This window comes from Mustela erminea, chromosome 16, assembly GCF_009829155.1.
Source record: "Mustela erminea isolate mMusErm1 chromosome 16, mMusErm1.Pri, whole genome shotgun sequence".
Taxonomy (NCBI): domain Eukaryota; kingdom Metazoa; phylum Chordata; class Mammalia; order Carnivora; family Mustelidae; genus Mustela; species Mustela erminea.
In genome coordinates this window covers 7773499-7790761 of record NC_045629.1, presented here as the reverse complement: position 1 = coordinate 7790761, position 17263 = coordinate 7773499, and the positions used below count along the sequence as shown (strand labels likewise).

The 17263-nt window shown below is 42.7% G+C and overlaps 1 pseudogene; it reads left to right on the top strand.

Annotated features, from left to right (window-relative positions):
- The first annotated feature begins 1481 nt into the window (after positions 1–1481).
- Positions 1482–17128, top strand: LOC116575507 (annotated as a pseudogene).
- The last annotated feature ends 135 nt before the right edge of the window (positions 17129–17263 follow it).

Genomic DNA, 17263 nt, shown 5'->3' with positions numbered 1-17263 from the left:
CAACTGCATGTGCCAGGACAGGAGCAGTGCTAGATCCCTGAGCTCTGGCTTGATTACAATCCAGTCCCACCCTCCACAAGCTCATAATCAGGCATTGATTTCCTTAAATCAGATTTAAAATGTTATACGAACTCATTTAGTCTGGCTCTGCTCTGTCAGCTGAAGAAAGTGTCCCACTTCAGGCTCCTTGCTTGGCAGAGAACCTCTTCTCCCTCTCCCTCTGTGGGGTCTCTCTTTCGACCCTCCTCAAATAAATAAATCTAAAAAAGATTTTTTTTTAAGATTTTATTTATTTATTTGACAGAGAGAGACACAGCAAGAGAGGAAACACAAGCAGAGAGAGAGGGAGAAGCAGGCCTCCCGCTGAGCAGAGAGCCCAATGCGGGGCTCAATCCCAGGACCCTGAGATCATGACCCGAGCCAAAGGCAGACACTTAATGACTGAGCCACCCAGGTGCCCCTAAAAAAGTTTTGATAGAGAAGAACAGTCTTTACTCTATGAAAGGAAATTATTTTCTCAGGTATTTTTTTCAACCTTTTCTCTTTTTCAACAATTTGCAAGAGGAATGGAAAATTCAATATATAAAAGTATTAGGAGTGTTGAAGTAAGCAGCCATCAGACATGATTTACAGTAAGGTTGGTGGGGTTGGGGAGGTCTTGGCATCATCTGGGACATGAGTCTTACACTTAAAGTTTCAAGCAAGTCCCCTGAGGAGCTTGGGAAAAGGCCACTGGGATCCAGTGGGGCCCAGGTGGGGCCTGTGACAAACTGCCTGGTGATGTTGCTGCTGCTGGTTCTCAAACCACAGATCGAGGCAAAGAAGAATTTTCAAACCATAGACTACCACCTTCATCCGCAGGCTGGAACTTGCTTTCCCTACCCACTGTCCACTCTCTGCCCCTGGGAACCCATGCCAGCTTACTGGCTGCTCCCCCCAGGTACAAAGCTGAACATGCCTTGCCACACACATGAGGCACACACACACACATCCACACACATCCACACACATTTTCCTTTTGTTGTTCTCCTTGCCTAGTATGCCCTCAACATGAATCTGTGTCAGGTACCAGTGCCGGAATGACAGCTGTCAAAGAGACCCACCACAAACAGCCCACTGTCTAGCAAGAGATCCAGTGTTTAAATGTCCAATTATAATATACTGTGCTAAGTAATGCAACTGATAAGCAGGGGTGCTAGAGGAATATGTAAAAAACACAAAAACAAAAACAAACAAGCAAGCAAAAGGCCCTTACATTTAGGAAACAGACTGTTAATCTATGTTGGACATCACTGGCACTATTCATAGTTTACTAATAGTTGGGTAATCAGCACATCTAGAATCATCTTACACTGCCTAAGTCCTGTGTATATAGTGAATGTTACACAGTATATCATGCAGGTCTGTTTTAATTGAATTCAATAAAGATATGAGTACTTTGTTTGGCTGGCATATATTAAATTATGATACAAAGGGGGACAATGTCCCTTCTCAAGTCACGGGTGGTCAGAGGGGTCCCCAGAGAAGTCGGCGTCAAAGCTGAGACTTCATTGGTTGGGGAGCTCCCTGACCCTGGCCACGGGAAGAAGAGCACTGCAAAGAAAAGGATCAGCTGCTTTAAGGTCTGGAGTCAGACATGGGGTGACTTGCAGGAACACATGTGTTTCGGCGCTGCTTTGGAGCAGCTTGACTGGAGGGTGAGTCAGTGGCCAGGACTCAAAGCAGAGAGGGAAAAACCCCAGGTCTTATCCCATTGGTCCCACATTCTTACTGATCAGCTCAGTTTATAGTTATTTCTTCTTCCACTGAATTTTATCACATCAATGAACTTTACTGCTCATCAATATGTTACCTTGATTCAGGGACTTATGCTAATGTCTCTTTTAGACGAAAACCCCTTAGAGAAAAGGACAGCTGGATCTTTCCTTTTAACATCATTACACTGTCTTTCATGGATATGGTGCTCAGTTAATATTTCGTGGATGAATCAGTAAGACCATTAGAGAGGCAGTATTTTCACAATTAAACCAGGCCATGTTCACAATATGCACCTATTGCTCTGAGCATTTGAAATCAGACTAAGTTGATCTTGTTTTTTATTCTTTAAAACATGTCACACTTATTTCCAATGCTCAGCACAGCCTACACATGTACTGATTGATTTTCTCAAATCGTTTCTGTATTTTCAGCAATACTGCTTTAAGCAGTAGGTCTTTCAAGTGCATAGTTATTTCCTGTTCCGACAGGTGGTCTCTTGATGAGTTCTACCAGAGCATTCTGGGCAGGATACTATCGGTCCAGGTTGCAGTGTTGTCCAAGCTGCATCTTCCAGCCTGGGCGTCACCCAAAAGGATAAGAGCACCCGCGGAGCCCAGAGAAGGTTACACGTTCCCATTGCTCCCCTTCCCTCTCCTGCAGACTTGCCTCAGCCTCTCTCCTTCATGCCTGTTCCGTGAAAGGGCAGCAGAATTTATCTGCCCACCTTCCTCGTCCTGTTCCCCCCAACTGTGACCCCAGATAATCTGTCTCTGGATTGTTCCAACCCCAGTTCCTGGTAGAACCAGCTTCCCAGGGACTGTGTAAAAGCGTCTCAAAACCCTGCACCAGAGTCTTTTTGTTCACAAATGCTCTATTAACAGAATATTTTGAAGTCAAATGTGTTGTGCTGTTTTTTATAAGTAGTGCTTACTATGTACCATATACTGTTTTAAGCACTCTGTCATAGTAACTAATTTAACTTTCTGTAAAGAAGATGCTGTTTGGGGTGCTTAGGTGACTCCGTCAGGTAAGCGTCCTACTCCTGATTTCTGCTCAGGTCATGATCTCAGAGTTATGGGATGGAGCTGCACCTGGGACCCTGCACTCAGCAGGGAGCCTGCTTCAGATTCTGCCTCTCCCCTTCCCTATGCCCCTCCACACCCTGCACACTCTCTCACATGCACATGCACACACACTCTCTCTCTCTCCCCAAAATAAAGAAATAAATCTTTTTTTTTTAACCTTACATTCCTCTCCTTTTTACAGGGAAGAAATAAAGTCACAGAGCTGGATCTATTTTTGAACCATACTGTCTCTTGCTTTTGCTTACAAAATGGTTTTTTGTTTTTGATTTTTTTTTCAAAACAGTGGCTTTTATAAACATCCATTTCTTCTCTTTTTTTTAATTTTAAAGAAAACCAATTTTTTCTTTTTTTCTTTCTTTTAAGAATTTTTATTTATTTATTTGACAGAGAGAGAGAGAGAGAGAGAACACAAGCAGGCAGAGTAGCTGGTTGAGGGAGAGGGAGAAGCAGGCTCCCTGCTGAGCAAGGAGCCAGATGTGGGGCTTAATCCCAGGACCCTGGAAACATGACATGAGCTGAAGACAGTTGCTTAACCAACTTAGCCACCTAGGTGCCCATCTTCTCTTTTCTAAAATCCTGCCAAATGACAGGAGAGAAAATACATATACTCCAAATTATAAAAAGAACGAAGAGGAGACAAGAAATTTCAGACAAGAAATGTCAGAAAATTGTTTAGATACGATGTGGGAGAAGGTAACTGACTTAGAAGGCCAGTCCATCCCAGGGAACTTCTCACAGAAGGCAAGGAGATGGTGCTGTTCAAAACAGGAAACTGTGTGAAATTCTGGACACAGAAGACCCAGACCCTAGGTCTGCCTCCCATTCTCCCATAGCAGGAGTAGCTCCTTCCCACCGTCCCCTCCAAGACCAGAGCCAGGACCAGGCTGGAAGGGGATGTCCCCACATGGCGCATCTGGTGCAGGTCCACCTGTGGGCCTTTGTGTTCGAGCCCTCTGCTGTTTCTCCTCTTATCCATGCTTAGGGCCACCTCTCCCTCCATCCCCTCATCAGTGGGAGATTAGAGTATTATTATTCTCTGATGAAAGTCCAAGAGAAAATATATCCAGATGGTGACATTTGGGAGTACACCAAGGAAATGATTGTCCCCAGGGAGCCTGGGTGGCTCAGTCATTAAACGTCTGCCTTCAGCTCATGTCAGGACATGATTCCAGGGTAGTGGGATCAAGCCCCGCATCAGGCTTCCTATTCAGCAGGAAGCCTGCTCTCCCTCTCCCATTCTCCCTGCTGTGTTCCCTCCCTCACTATGTCTCTCTCTCTCTCTGTCAAATAAATAAATAAATAAAATCTTTTTTTAAAAAAAGAAAGAAAGAAAGAAAAAGAAATGATAGTCCCCTATTTCTTTATAGTGAGGCTCATCAGGCAACAAGCCCCTACAATATGGCAGGACTTCCCACCAGCTCTTAGCTATGAAGGGACAGCTGAAGATCACCATGCCTTTGAAGAAATCCTTATATACAAAAATGACAACAGCAGTTAGAAATCTGAAAGAAAACAGATGGCACACCCAAATCTGGAAATTTAAGGATAACTTAACAAAGGGACAGTTGGCAAAAATAAACAGGGCTCAGGGTGAGTAAGTAGGAAGGAGGAGCTACCAAAATCTGGAGAATGTAGTTGTATGGAGAGTCTAATCACCCAGAACTGTGGCTTTTGGTAGGAGAATCTTGGCGGTAGGTTGTCTGTGGGAGCCAAGACCCCAAATTCATTCTCTTCTGTCCAGCTTTCCCACAGGCCCAGCCCACAGAGATTCCAAAGGGCATAGGAGCCTGTTGTTGATACAGCCTCCTTGACAAAAAGCAGAGGGATGAATCTGAGTGACTTTGAGTATAGATTTGTGGGGCCAAGGGAAAATATTTATCACCAAGACTGAAACAAACAGAAGAGAGAGAGGAGAATAGAAAAGAAGCAAAAATAATACAGAGAAAAGAAGTCATAATAACCTCAAAGAAAGAAGAGAATATATACATACACTTTTTTTTTAAAGATTTATTTATTTATTCCAGTGAGAGAAAGTGCATGAGCAGGGGGAGGGGCAGAGGGAGAAGGGAAGCAGACTCCCTGCTGAGCATGGAGCCAGATGGATGAGAGGCTCAATCCCACAAGTCTAAGATCATGACCCAAACCAAAACCAAGAGTCAGACATGCAATCAACTGAGCCAGCCAGGTGCCCCAAGATTATATATTAAGAGATAATATATATATTTTAAAAGATTAAAGAAGAGACCATGGATAATAGCACAATATCAGAACTGAAATTTTAAAAATCCAATGGAATACTGAAAGTTCAAATCCAATAAATATCCAGAAAGTAGAATAAGAATGTAAATATATAGAAAGTAGGAAATAAATAAGATAATTAGTGGATCAATTCAGACATTATAACATCTGATAAGTAGTACTCTGGGGAAAAACATAAAACAGAGAAAGGGGGGGTAAATAAAAAAAAATAATGCCAGAACAATTTCTCCAATGAGTTAGTGGCTTGAAAGGACCCAACACATACCCACCACAATTAATTTTTTTAATTTTGAAAACTTTGTTCCTTACATGTAAAGGGAAGATAGAGAGGTAAAGCAGGTAACAGTCCAAGGAAAAAACATTCAAATGTCATCAGATTCTCAAATACAAAGCTGGGTGTTACTCAACTTCAAAATTCCAATGGAACTCTACACCCAGTCAAATTATAAGTCAAGTATGAAGATAGAATAAAAACATTTACAGACATGAAAAGACCAAAACATTAGAGTTCTCAGAAAACCTAGATGAATTTGAGTCTGATGATGCTCTTCAGATAAAAGACCAAAGGTGCAATCCATGAAGGAATAAATGGATAAGCTGCATTTCGTTCAGATTATAAACTTGTGCTGTGCCAAAGACAATGTCAAGAGATGAAGAGACAACTCAGAAACTGGGAGAAAATATTTGCAAAAGATACATTTGATAAAGAACTATTACTCAAAACACACAAGTAACTCCTAAAACACAACAACACAAAATTTGTTTTTAAAAACGGGCCAAAGAGGGGCGCCTGGGTGGCTTAGTGGGTTAAAGCCTCTGCCTTCTGCTCAGGTCATGATCCCAGGGTCCTGGGATTGAGCCCTGCATCGGGCTCTCTGCTCAGCAGGGAGCCTGCTTCCTCCTCTCTCTGTGCCTGCCTCTCTGCCTGCTTGTGATCTCTCTCTGTCAAATAAATAAATAAAATCTTAAAAAAAAAAAAAATGGACCAAAGACCCGAATAGACACCTCACCAAAGAATATGGCAAATAAGCAAAGAAAAGGTGCTCCATGTCATATGCTATCAGAGAAATGCAAACTAAATGGGATGCCACACACAACCTATTACAATGACTAAAATTCAGAACACTGATGAGGATGTAGAGCAATGGGGATTCTCATTCATTGTTAGTGGGAATGCAAAATAGTACAGTCACTTTGGAAGATTTCTTACAAAAAATCTGGCAATTTGTTAATTTCTTACAAAACTAAACATACTCTTTGCATATGATCCAGCAATCATGTTCGTTGATATTTACCCAAAGGGGATGAAAACAACTGTCCATGCATGCGGGTACTTGTAGCAGCTGTATTCGTAATTGCCACAACTTGGCAGCAACCGCAATGTCCTTCCATAAGTGAATGAATAAATAAATGGTGATACATCCAGACAGTGAAATAGTATTCAGCACTGTAAAGAAATTAGCTATTAAGTCATGAAAAGACATGGAAGAAGCTTAAGTGCACATTACTAAGTGAAATAAGCCAATCTGAAAAAGGGACATACTGTATGATTCCAAATATATCACATCCTTAAAAAGGCAAAATTATGAGGACAGTAAAAAAGATCACTGTTGCTAGAGGTTTGGGGGTGGATGGGAAGGGGTGAATGGGCAGAGCACAGAGAATTTTTAGGACAGTGAAAGCGGTCTATATGATATTTGTCCAAATCCACAGAATTTTTTTTTAAGATTTTATTTATTTATTTGACAGAGAGAGATCACAAGTAGGCAGAGAGGCAGGCAGAGAGAGAGAGAGGAGGAAGCAGACTCCCTGCTGAGCAGAGAGCCCGATGCGGGAATCGATCCCAGAACCCTGAGATCGTGACCTGAGCCGAAGGCAGCGGCTTAACCCACTGAGCCACCCAGGAGCCCCAAATCCACAGAATTTATAACACCAAAAATAAACTCTAATATAACAGACTGCAGACTGGGTAATTATGATGGGTCAGTGTGGGCTCATCAGCTGCAACAAATTTGCCACTCTAGTGATAGAGATGGGTAATGGAGAGGTTGTGTATGTGTGGAGGCAGGGGAATGCAAGAAATCTCAGTCCTTTCCTCTGAGTTTTGCTGTAAACTTAAAACAGCTCAAAAAAAAAAAAAAATCTTAATAAAAGAAAGCCAGAGAGAGAGAGAGTTCTGATATATACCTTCTCAGATTGCTACTGGATGGGGTGCTTCAGTAAACAAGGGAATCAACAAGAATAAAAGGAACATGGGATCCTACTACAGTAGAAACCTATGCAGAAAACTGATTCATGAAAAAAATTACCTAGTAGCGTGTTATTTAGAAATTTGGAGTTTCTAATGTAAAAAAAATATCTGGAAGAGTTGAAAGAAGTTGTCCCTGGGGAGTAAAACTGGGATGACTATTTTTCAATATAACCCTCCAGGTACCATTTTAAAGCTATGTAGATATTTACTGATATAAAAACTAAAATCAATAGATGATGTTTGATTTACTACCTTGCCTGTTTCTTCTATATTATCTCACTTCGAATGTCTCAGGAGCACTTCCCTTCTTCCCTCCCAGGAGCTTGCCATCCACTCTTTTGTTCTCCAGGCTATTTCCAAATATCTTCTGTCATGTGCTGTGTTTGGGCAAAAGTATATAAAGATGTTAGAAAATTCTCACTCATGAGAATTTCCCACATGATTAAGGAGATGAGAAATGAATGATTAAAGCATAATAAAAGAGACATACTAAGTTAGATGGCACAAGTTACAACTGTTACAGGAGGTAAGACATAAATTTGTGAACTGAGACAGTAAAGAAAACTTCAGGATAAACTGGGATCCACAGGGGGTATTAGTGTGCACTTATGATCTGGTGAGAGAAAACAAGTAAATATTCAAGACTGAGCTGATAACCAAGCAAATATGAAATCAAGAATGACTCAAAGAATTGTGAGTAAATAATGATGGAGAGAAGTCATCAGAAGTGAGTTTAGAGGAGCACGTGGCTGGCTCAGTAGGTTAAGCTTCTGCCTTCGGCTCAGATCATGATCCCGGGGTCCTGGGATCAAGTCCTCCATCAGGCTCCCACTGAGCAGGGAGCCTGCTTCTTCCTCCCCCTTGGTCTGCTCATCCTCTCTCTCTCGTACTCTCTCTTAAATAAATAAATAAAATCTTTTAAAAAGTGAGTTTAGAAAGATGAGCCAGAACTAGACAGGTAAGAGTCAGTAAACACAGGACTTGTCTTAGTGGGTGACAAGGATGCCCCCTAAAAGATTTTGACCCTGGTAAAATTATAGCACTAGTTTGGGCAGATTGATCCAAGAGTTAAGCTCAAAATGGTCAGAAGGAGCAAAAAATCTTGAGGCATGCTCTCTTAAAATCACTGAAGCATGAAGTTCTTTTTTTCTTTTAAGATTTTTATTTATTCATCTGATACACAGAGAGAGAGAGATCACAAATAGGCAGAGAGGCAGACAGAGAGAAAAGGGAAAGCAGGCTCCCTGCTAAGCAGAGAGCTTGATGTAGGGCTCGATCCCAGGACCCTGAGATCATGACCTGAGCCAAAGGCAGACGCTTAACCCCTGAGCCACGCAGGCGTCCCTAAAGCATAAAGTTCTAAGCATCTGGACCAGGATGAGTTACTGGACCTCAACTACAAGAGGAAAGTCCTTCAATGTGTTCATTCATCCTCACAACAAACATTTATTGTGCTCAGTGTGTCAGGTGATGCACCAGCTACCGAGGAAGCAATGGTGCTCTGCCAAGGAGCCAACCGTCAACTGGACAAGAGACAACAAACAACATAAGAGATCTGGTCAGATTTTTATCCAACTGAGCCAGGCACATGGATGTTTGTCCATGAAGCTTATGCTATCAGGATAACGGGATGCCTATAACAAGACTAAGCACACCAATTGCTAGAAAACACTCAGAGGAGTATCTAACATAATCTTAGGAATGCAAGAGAACGTTCTAGAACAGATATCTTAAACTATTCTCATAAGCACAATTTCTGACATATCTGCGATTGGGATGTGTCTTCAAATTCAGAACAGGCCATAGTTTGATTGGGAACATTTTTTTCTTTGTCAGTGGCACATAAAATCATGGTGTATCCTGCAATCACATCTTAGGCTTATTGAAATGCGGTGTCCAAGCCAGGGTCTCTTCTTTCCAGAGATCTGCCTAGCCATAATGGTCACCCAATCTGGTAAATTCCACTTCTAGAAGGACTTGCATCCACCCACTCCTTAGCATCACTCACCACCACCATTCCCTACTGTAAACTATATCAACATCCTTGTTCTGTTTCCTCTGCTCCAAACCTTGATCTCTCCCATCTACTACTCACCCCTCAAACCAGGCAATCTCTCCAAAAACCAAATTTGCTTATGTTACTTTCCTTCAAGGCAAGGTCTAAACTCAATAGAATGGTGGTCTACAAGGCCTTTTGAGTTCTAGTCTCCACCAGTCTGCTTCTCCACCTCCTCCACTCTTCAACTTGTTTAACTCCTAGTTTACTTTATAGACTCTAAGCACCATTAATGTTCAGTCACAGTTTTATTTCATGGAACATTAAGAAAGAAAAAGAGATTCTCAATCAAAAGGTGACAAGCCATCAGGCCAGGTTCTCTTGGAAAAAACCTCCAAGGAGATCTGAGTATAGAAGGTTGATTGAGGAAGGCTCTCAGAAAAATATAGCAAACAAATGAGGACAGCAGGACCCAGGATTGGGAGAAGTTAAGCTGCAATAGAGTTAGGGAACTCAGCATGAGTTGCCCTTCATGAAGGGAGCCAGAACTCTGAACTCCCGTGTAGACTAGTCACTGAATGTGGAGTGTAGCCTTGGGTGAGGGAGAACCTCCCAACAGCAGGGAAATCACAGAAAAGGACACCCAGCTGAGAGCTGTCCTCTATCACCACTCCAAGAAGATAGACTCGAAGGGAAGATCTGGGCAGCATCTACTTTACCCACTACAAATGACTATCAGATGTGAGATTGTGTGATGGTTTCTGATACCAGACATGCTAAGATAGGGAAAAAGTCAAATCAGTTAAACAGTGTATGTGTAATCCATTCCTTTTCTGCTTACATCATTTAGTTAGTTTGGTGACTTACAATAAATAATCTTCATGGTACAGAGAAGAAAGAGGTCACAATGATACACCTAGTTGGTTTTTTTTAACATTTTAATATTTTAAGTGTACAGCTCTGTAGTACTAAGTATGTTCACCTTGTTGTGCAACCATCACCATCCATCACCAGAACTTTTTCATCTTGCAAAACTGAAACTCTGTACACATTAAAAAATAACTTCCCATTTCCCCCTTCCTCCATCACTTGGCAGCCACCATTCTACTTGCTTTCTCTACCAATCTGACTACTCTATGTTTCTCATATACATAGAATCATGTTGTATTTTTCTTCTTACAACCAACTTATTTGGCTTAGCATAATGTTCTCAAGTTTCATCCATGATAGAGCATGTGACAGAATTTCCTTCCTTGTTAAAATCAAATAATATTCCATTGTATGCATGTATCACATTTTTTTTATCCATTCAGCCACCAAAGGACATCGGGATTGCTTCCACCCCTCAGTTATTGTAAATAGTGCCGCTATGAACATGGGTGTGAAAATATCTCCTCCTGACTATATTTTCTATTATTTTGGATATATACCCAGAAATAAGATTGCTGAATCAAATGGTAGTTCTTTTTTTTTTCAATCTTTGGAAGAACAGCCATCCTGTTTTCCATAGTGGTGGCACCATTTTACAATGTCACCATTAGCACATAAAGGTTCCAATTTATCTGCATCCTTTCCAATGTTTGTTATTTTCTGTTTGTTTGTTTTTTTTAATAGAAGTCATCCTAATCAGTGCAGGGTGATATCTCCTCATAGTTTTATTTGCATTTCTCTAATAATTAGTGATGTTGAGTAACATTTTATATGTCTTTTGGCCACTTGTATATTCTTTGGAGAAATAACTATTCAAGTCCTTTGCCTTTTTGATGGGTTATTTGATTTTTTTGGTTGCTGAGTTGTAAGAGTTCTTTGTATGTTCTGGATATTAACCCTTTATCAGATATATGATTTCCAAATTGTACTGTAAACTTTTCAACTTCATACTTTCTTGCTGCCTCAACAACCTCACAAAGAGGCTGTGAACACTTTGCCCAGGTGACCAGTTGCACCACTGTGATAAGGCTGGTCCCTGCCACAAGTTACTTTCTTATCCTCCCCTAACTGTGACCTAATGAGCTTCAAATGCACCAATGAAATCCCCTCATGCCTTTTGTTTGTCTTTTGTTTGTGTACTCCATCTTGATTCCCCAGTAAAGGCATTAGTGTCCTCAGCACCCCCATCTGCTAGGTTGAACTGGCTCCCTTGACACTCCCCCCATGCGGCCTTGCATGGCAAAGCATGCCTCTTGTCTCTAGGACCTGTGAATATATAAATCTTATTATCCTGCCTTCTCCTTGTCCCTTTTTGGTTGAACCTGGCTGACCATCTCATAAAAGACTGCAAAACACAATTACTTCCTTCCATTCCATAGGCAGTCTTTCACTCTGCTAATAGTGTCCTTTGACACACAAAAGTAAATTTGGCATGGTCCTATTTGTCTATTCTTTGCTTTTGTTGCCTGTATTTTCAATGTCATATCTAAGAAATCATTGACAAATCCAATGTCATGAAGATTTTCCCCTGTTTTCTTCTAGGAGTTTTATAGTTTGCGGTCTTACATTTAGGTCTTTAATCTGCTTTGAGTTAATTTTTTAATATAATGTAAGAAAATGATCCAGCTGCATTTTTTCACAAATGGATATCCCAACACTATTTCTTTCCCAACACTATTTGTTGAAGAGTCTGCTCTTCTCCCACTGAATGATCTTGGCACCTTCTTAAAGATCATTTGAGCATATATGCAAGGGTTTATTTCTAGCTGTCTATTCTATTCCATTGTTCTATGTGGCTTTATGCCATACTATACCATATTGTACTATACTGTACCTTGATTTTGTACTCTGTTTTTGAAATCAGAAAGTATTACTCTCCCAACTATTACTCTCCCAACTTTGTTCTCCTTTTTCAAAATTACTTTAGGTATTCAGGGTCATCTGAGATTCCATATGAATTTTAGAATTTTTTTTCTATTTCTGCAAAAGATGTCACTGGGATTTCAATAGCACACCTACTTTTGAGCACATTGTGCTTACGGTTTCTATGAGGTGTCCACGTCAAGTAAGCAATTGATTTAGGACTCAGAAGACACTGAGGATGGAATCAGTCATCTTATATAGCATCCGCACTTTTCCAAGAAGCTTGAAATGACTGTTGCCTTCCAAAATAGCAGCAGGAAAAACAAATCCCAACAGAAAAGAAGCATCTATATTGTTGACATTTTTTTTTTTTTTTTGCCTTTCTCTCCATCCATAGAAGTAAGATCATTTGGCCTGATTCTCCTCAAAGAGAAATGATAAGATTTTTCATAAATTTGAGGAAAGACACATTCTGTGAAAAATGGAGTTGGCTAACAATCATCTTTCTCCTCTTTCACCTGAGTGCAGCAATCCAGCACCCACACAGAGTTCCATGAGGTGACTCAGAGCCCAGCAGCCAGCTTGCCCAGATATTTCCCCAGTCCTACCTGAGCAGGACCATAGCCCCACCACCGATGCTCCTGCCCCACCATTTTCAGGCAGGATAACAAAGACTGTGGGCTAACCAATGAAGCTCTCCACACCAGACACATTCAAGCTGGGATGCAGAATCCTAGGGCATTTATCATAGACGTGTTCCCAGCATATTCCAGGCAGGATTTTTTTTTATAGGACATATTTCTAAACCATATACCAAGCTCTACAGAAAAGTCTTATGCCAGGGCTCTATTCTTTTCTTTTCAAGCTGTACATCTCTCTAGAACACCAGATGGAGTAAAAGAGTTCAAGAGCATCTTTTTTTCAGGGCAGTATACTCATAAAGCTTACTTGCCATCAGCAATTAATTAATCCTTATTTTTCTATCAGCATCCAGAGGGTGGTTAAGTGTTGGCTAAAAAGTCTCCATCTGAACTCTTGCACTGGGGTCAGCAAGAGTGCTTACTTAAATTCTCGGAGACCACTTCATATCTACTGAGGTCTCAGGATAAGGCCCAGGAATCTGCATTATAAACAAACTCCCCAGGAGATTCTTATGCATATGAACGTCTGAGAGACACTGAACTAGAGCAAATAAAAGTTTTACCCAAAGGAATTCAACTAAGAAAATAATTATCATAATCATAGGATTATAATGATTCTGACATAGTTTCCAACATAAAATCAGATATCCATTCACACAGTAGGGCATTTTATAAGTTTAGGGTATGCTGATTCTCCATTGGACTCTTATATCATATTCCTGTTTAATTCTTTTAAAATGCAAAGCTTATTTTTTAAGGAATACAATCATAAAATAAACCTTGAGCTCTGTTACTTACTTTCTCTTTAAGATTGAATAAAATTCCCAACCCTATTTTATTTTATGATTCTCACACTTGGGAAATCCTTTACACTAGCTGTTAAAATCATTAAGCCAATGTCCTCGATTTAATCTTTAAGGTTGACCAGCCAACATTGAGTCACTGTAATCTTCTAGGTCAGACAGGAAAAGAATTGACGTCGTTACCAAATACCACTGCGTAAGTGTCTTTGAGAAAATGGCAGCCAAGTGTACACAGTTGGGTAATGAGATATGATGGGTAACAGTCCCTGAGCAGGTGAGCTGGAAGGCCTGGCACCTGGCATTCCATCCCTAACGATGCCCTTCTGTGAGCTGTCAAGGATCCATGACACACTTTCTCTGACATAACATATCTCAGGGAGTTATCAAGATGTTTCCTCTCTCCAGAAGATCAACCAGCCTATTAGGAATGATAATTTGGCACATGCTATGCTCAAGGGACAGAAGCAATAAGGGACATTTCATACAAAGGGGCTTCCACCGTGAGCCAGCAATGTTGATCTGCAGCTAAAAACGGAGATGCATAAAAATAAACCTTCAACCTCTCACCCCGAACAATGAAGATGTTTTCCAGAAAACTGCACAGAATCTAAACAGCCTCAGAGGTCACAGTTCCTTTCTCCAGCTTTTACTTTTTAAAGAAGGAAAAGTTAAAAGGAGGATCAGCTGACCTAGTTGGTTTACCTCACTAATCTGTAACACTGACTGCCCAAGAGACAAGTATAATACAAACTTGGCCAAACGTCTTGTTGGCTTATTTCTAGCTTTCAGAAACAAACAAAAAAGTTATAATTAGCTATAATTTAATACGCTAAATTATTATGAATACTTCCCTGTCAGAAGTTAAAGTTAGTCTTCAACTCCTTTAAAGAGAGACACCAGGATAACTCAGCTCCAGTCACACATTCATTCTCTCTCTCTCTCCCCCTCCCTCTCTCTCCCAGCCCTCCCCAACTCAAGTCAAAGGGAGGGAAAACTGAGATGATTACCTGGGCATGAAGAGGGAGATGATCACTTTAGCCTAAATGACCCAGGGTCTGTGCCCATCAATGCAAGCAAACCCAGGAACCAGCTATAGCCCAGAAGGGTCAAACATTGAAGACAAGGCAAGCTTTAAGTTAATTCATGTCAAAATTAATTTTTAAAAAAATATTTCCCTCTTACCCCAGGGTTTTGGATCAGTAAGACAGGAATATGTGAACCGATGCCTACACAGTGAATTATTGCACAAGGAGGGCTAAAGTACAGAGGGTACTGCCCCTCAACCTGCAAGGCCCCTGTCACAGAAGGAAGGGCAGGAGGTCAGGCACAGAATATCCAAGGCAGTGGGGCCCTTTGCTGATCTGTGTTTATATATCATGTCCCTGTCACTATTATTTTCCTATCACTGTCCCCAGATCAGCCCATTCCCATAAATGTCCCCAGTCCCTTCCAACTTCTAACATCCTTATTCAAACGTCTGTGGTAGAAGGTGGCAGTGGACACATCAGAGCCACAGGTGGTCAGCAGGATTTGACCTTCTGGAGCATGAACACCAAACTCTTCAGCTCTGGGTTGTGTTAGCAGATCCCTCAAGGGAAGCGCAGTCACCACTGCAGCAGCAGCAGCAGCAGCTTCTCACCTGAACCTGGACGCCGCCAGGGACGTGCTGAAGCACCCGATCTGTGCGGAGTCTTTCACAGAGGAGCAGCGGCCCAACTGCCCGCACAGTGGCCAAGCATCTCCCGCCAGTGCTTGGAGAAGCTCCTGGCCAGTAGCATCAGTGGTGGCTGCTGTCCCTTGTGCAGCAACCCTACCCGCATAACCAGCCTCACCCAGCTGACAGACAGCCTGAAAGTGCTGAAGATCGTTGGTGCTGTTGGGTCAATAGGGCTGCGGGGCCGCTCCTGGGCGGGTGTCGTGGGCGGCGGCTGCCGGAATTGTGCTGTAGTGTTGTGCGAGCCTGGCCCGGAGACGGACCCCTACCCTCTGGCCCCCTGGCCACTCCCTGCCCAAAATGCAGGTGAGGGGCGGTGTCAAGACTTTGGAGAGAAGTCGGCAGGAGTTTAGGGGGTAGCTGCAGCTGAGGGAGGTCGCCTTGGAAGGGGTCTCCAACGACCTTCAGGCAAGGCATAAGGCAGTTCTCCAGGAAGAGGGCCGGAGGAGCACTGGGTCCAGGAAGAGCTGACTCGCTCTCAAAAGTTCTTCACAGGCTCTTAGGCTGAGATTGAGAAATCCAGTAGTCAAGTGGTAGAGGAGCAGACTTACCTGCTTACCATGGCAGAGGTGCAGGCTGTGTCTCGCTGTGACCACTTCCTGGCCAAGATCAAGCAGGCAGATGGAGGGTTACCGGAGGAGAGAGCGGATGAGGAGGACCCAGAGCTCACTGCCAGCCTGCCTTGGGAGCTTACTCTACAGACCTTGGAGCTTCCTCAGGTTGGCTATGTGCCCCTCCCCCGCCCAAATCAGGCAGGCTGTTAAAAAGCCCTTGAAAGGGGCTCCTGGGTGGCTCAGTCTGTTAAGCATCTACCTTGGGCTCAGGTCATGATTCCAGAGTCCTGGGATCGAACCCGGAGTCAGGTTCCCTGCTCGGTGGGCGCCTCCTTCTCACTCTCTCCCTCTGCCTGCTACTCTGCCTACTTGTGCTCGCTCTCTGTGTGTCAAATAAATTAAATTTAAAAATAAGTAAATTAAATTAAAATAAATAAATTTTTTTTTTTAAAGCTCCAGACAGTCAACATGGAAGATTCCTGGGCTTTGGAGCCTGCAACATCTGCTGCCTCCAACTCAGTTACACTTAGAGAGATGGATGAGTCTCGAGAAAGTGGTGGCCAGCCCTGGGCCCTCAACCTGCTCAGCACTGGGCTTGGAGACTGTTGCCAGTATCCCACAGTGCCTCCTTCTCAGAAAGATAGGGACTAAGGCAGCGTTCCAGGAATGTTCAATCCTCAGTCAGTCTCTGTGTGGCCAGTCAAGGTGAAGAGCTGGTTGCTGACCGAGGCAACTACCGTATACAAATCTTCACTCAGAAAGGCTTTTTGAAAAAGATCCACAGCAACCCTAGCGGCCTGGTTGTTTTGTGCTGAGCGTCCTTGGGGCTGATCTGGCCAATCTCATTCCTCTCTCAGTGGTCATGAACTGCCATGGGCACCCTGGTGTGACTGGCAGCTACGACAGCTCCCTCAAGGTATACACCTTGGATGGCCATTGCATGCCAACCCAGGGGTATCACAGCCCCTCCACCTGGCCAGTTTGTGGTAACTGATTGGGAAGGTGGAGAGCTCTGGTGCTTCACTGTTGACTGAGAAGCAGGGGTGATCAAACGCTGCTGCCACTGTCTTGCCGTGTGGCCAGAGTTTGTCACCTGTGATGCTGAGGGCTCATCTGCTTCACCGGCTTGAGCCTAAAATCTGGAGAATTGGCAGAGTGAGCACCGCCTGGAAGGTGGCTTCTCCATTGGCTCCATGGGCCCCAATAGGCAGCTGGGTTGCTTTGATAACCCTAATTCCATATTTCCCTCTTATTATAATGGGCTTCATATGTGACAAACTTTCTCTTCAATTCTGCTGCATTTAGTGGGCATGCTCCAATGGGATCTGCTCCCCCTTTCATTTCAGACATTATATCCTGGGGCACCTGGGTGGTTCAGTTAGTTAAGTGTCTATCTTTGCTTGATCCCA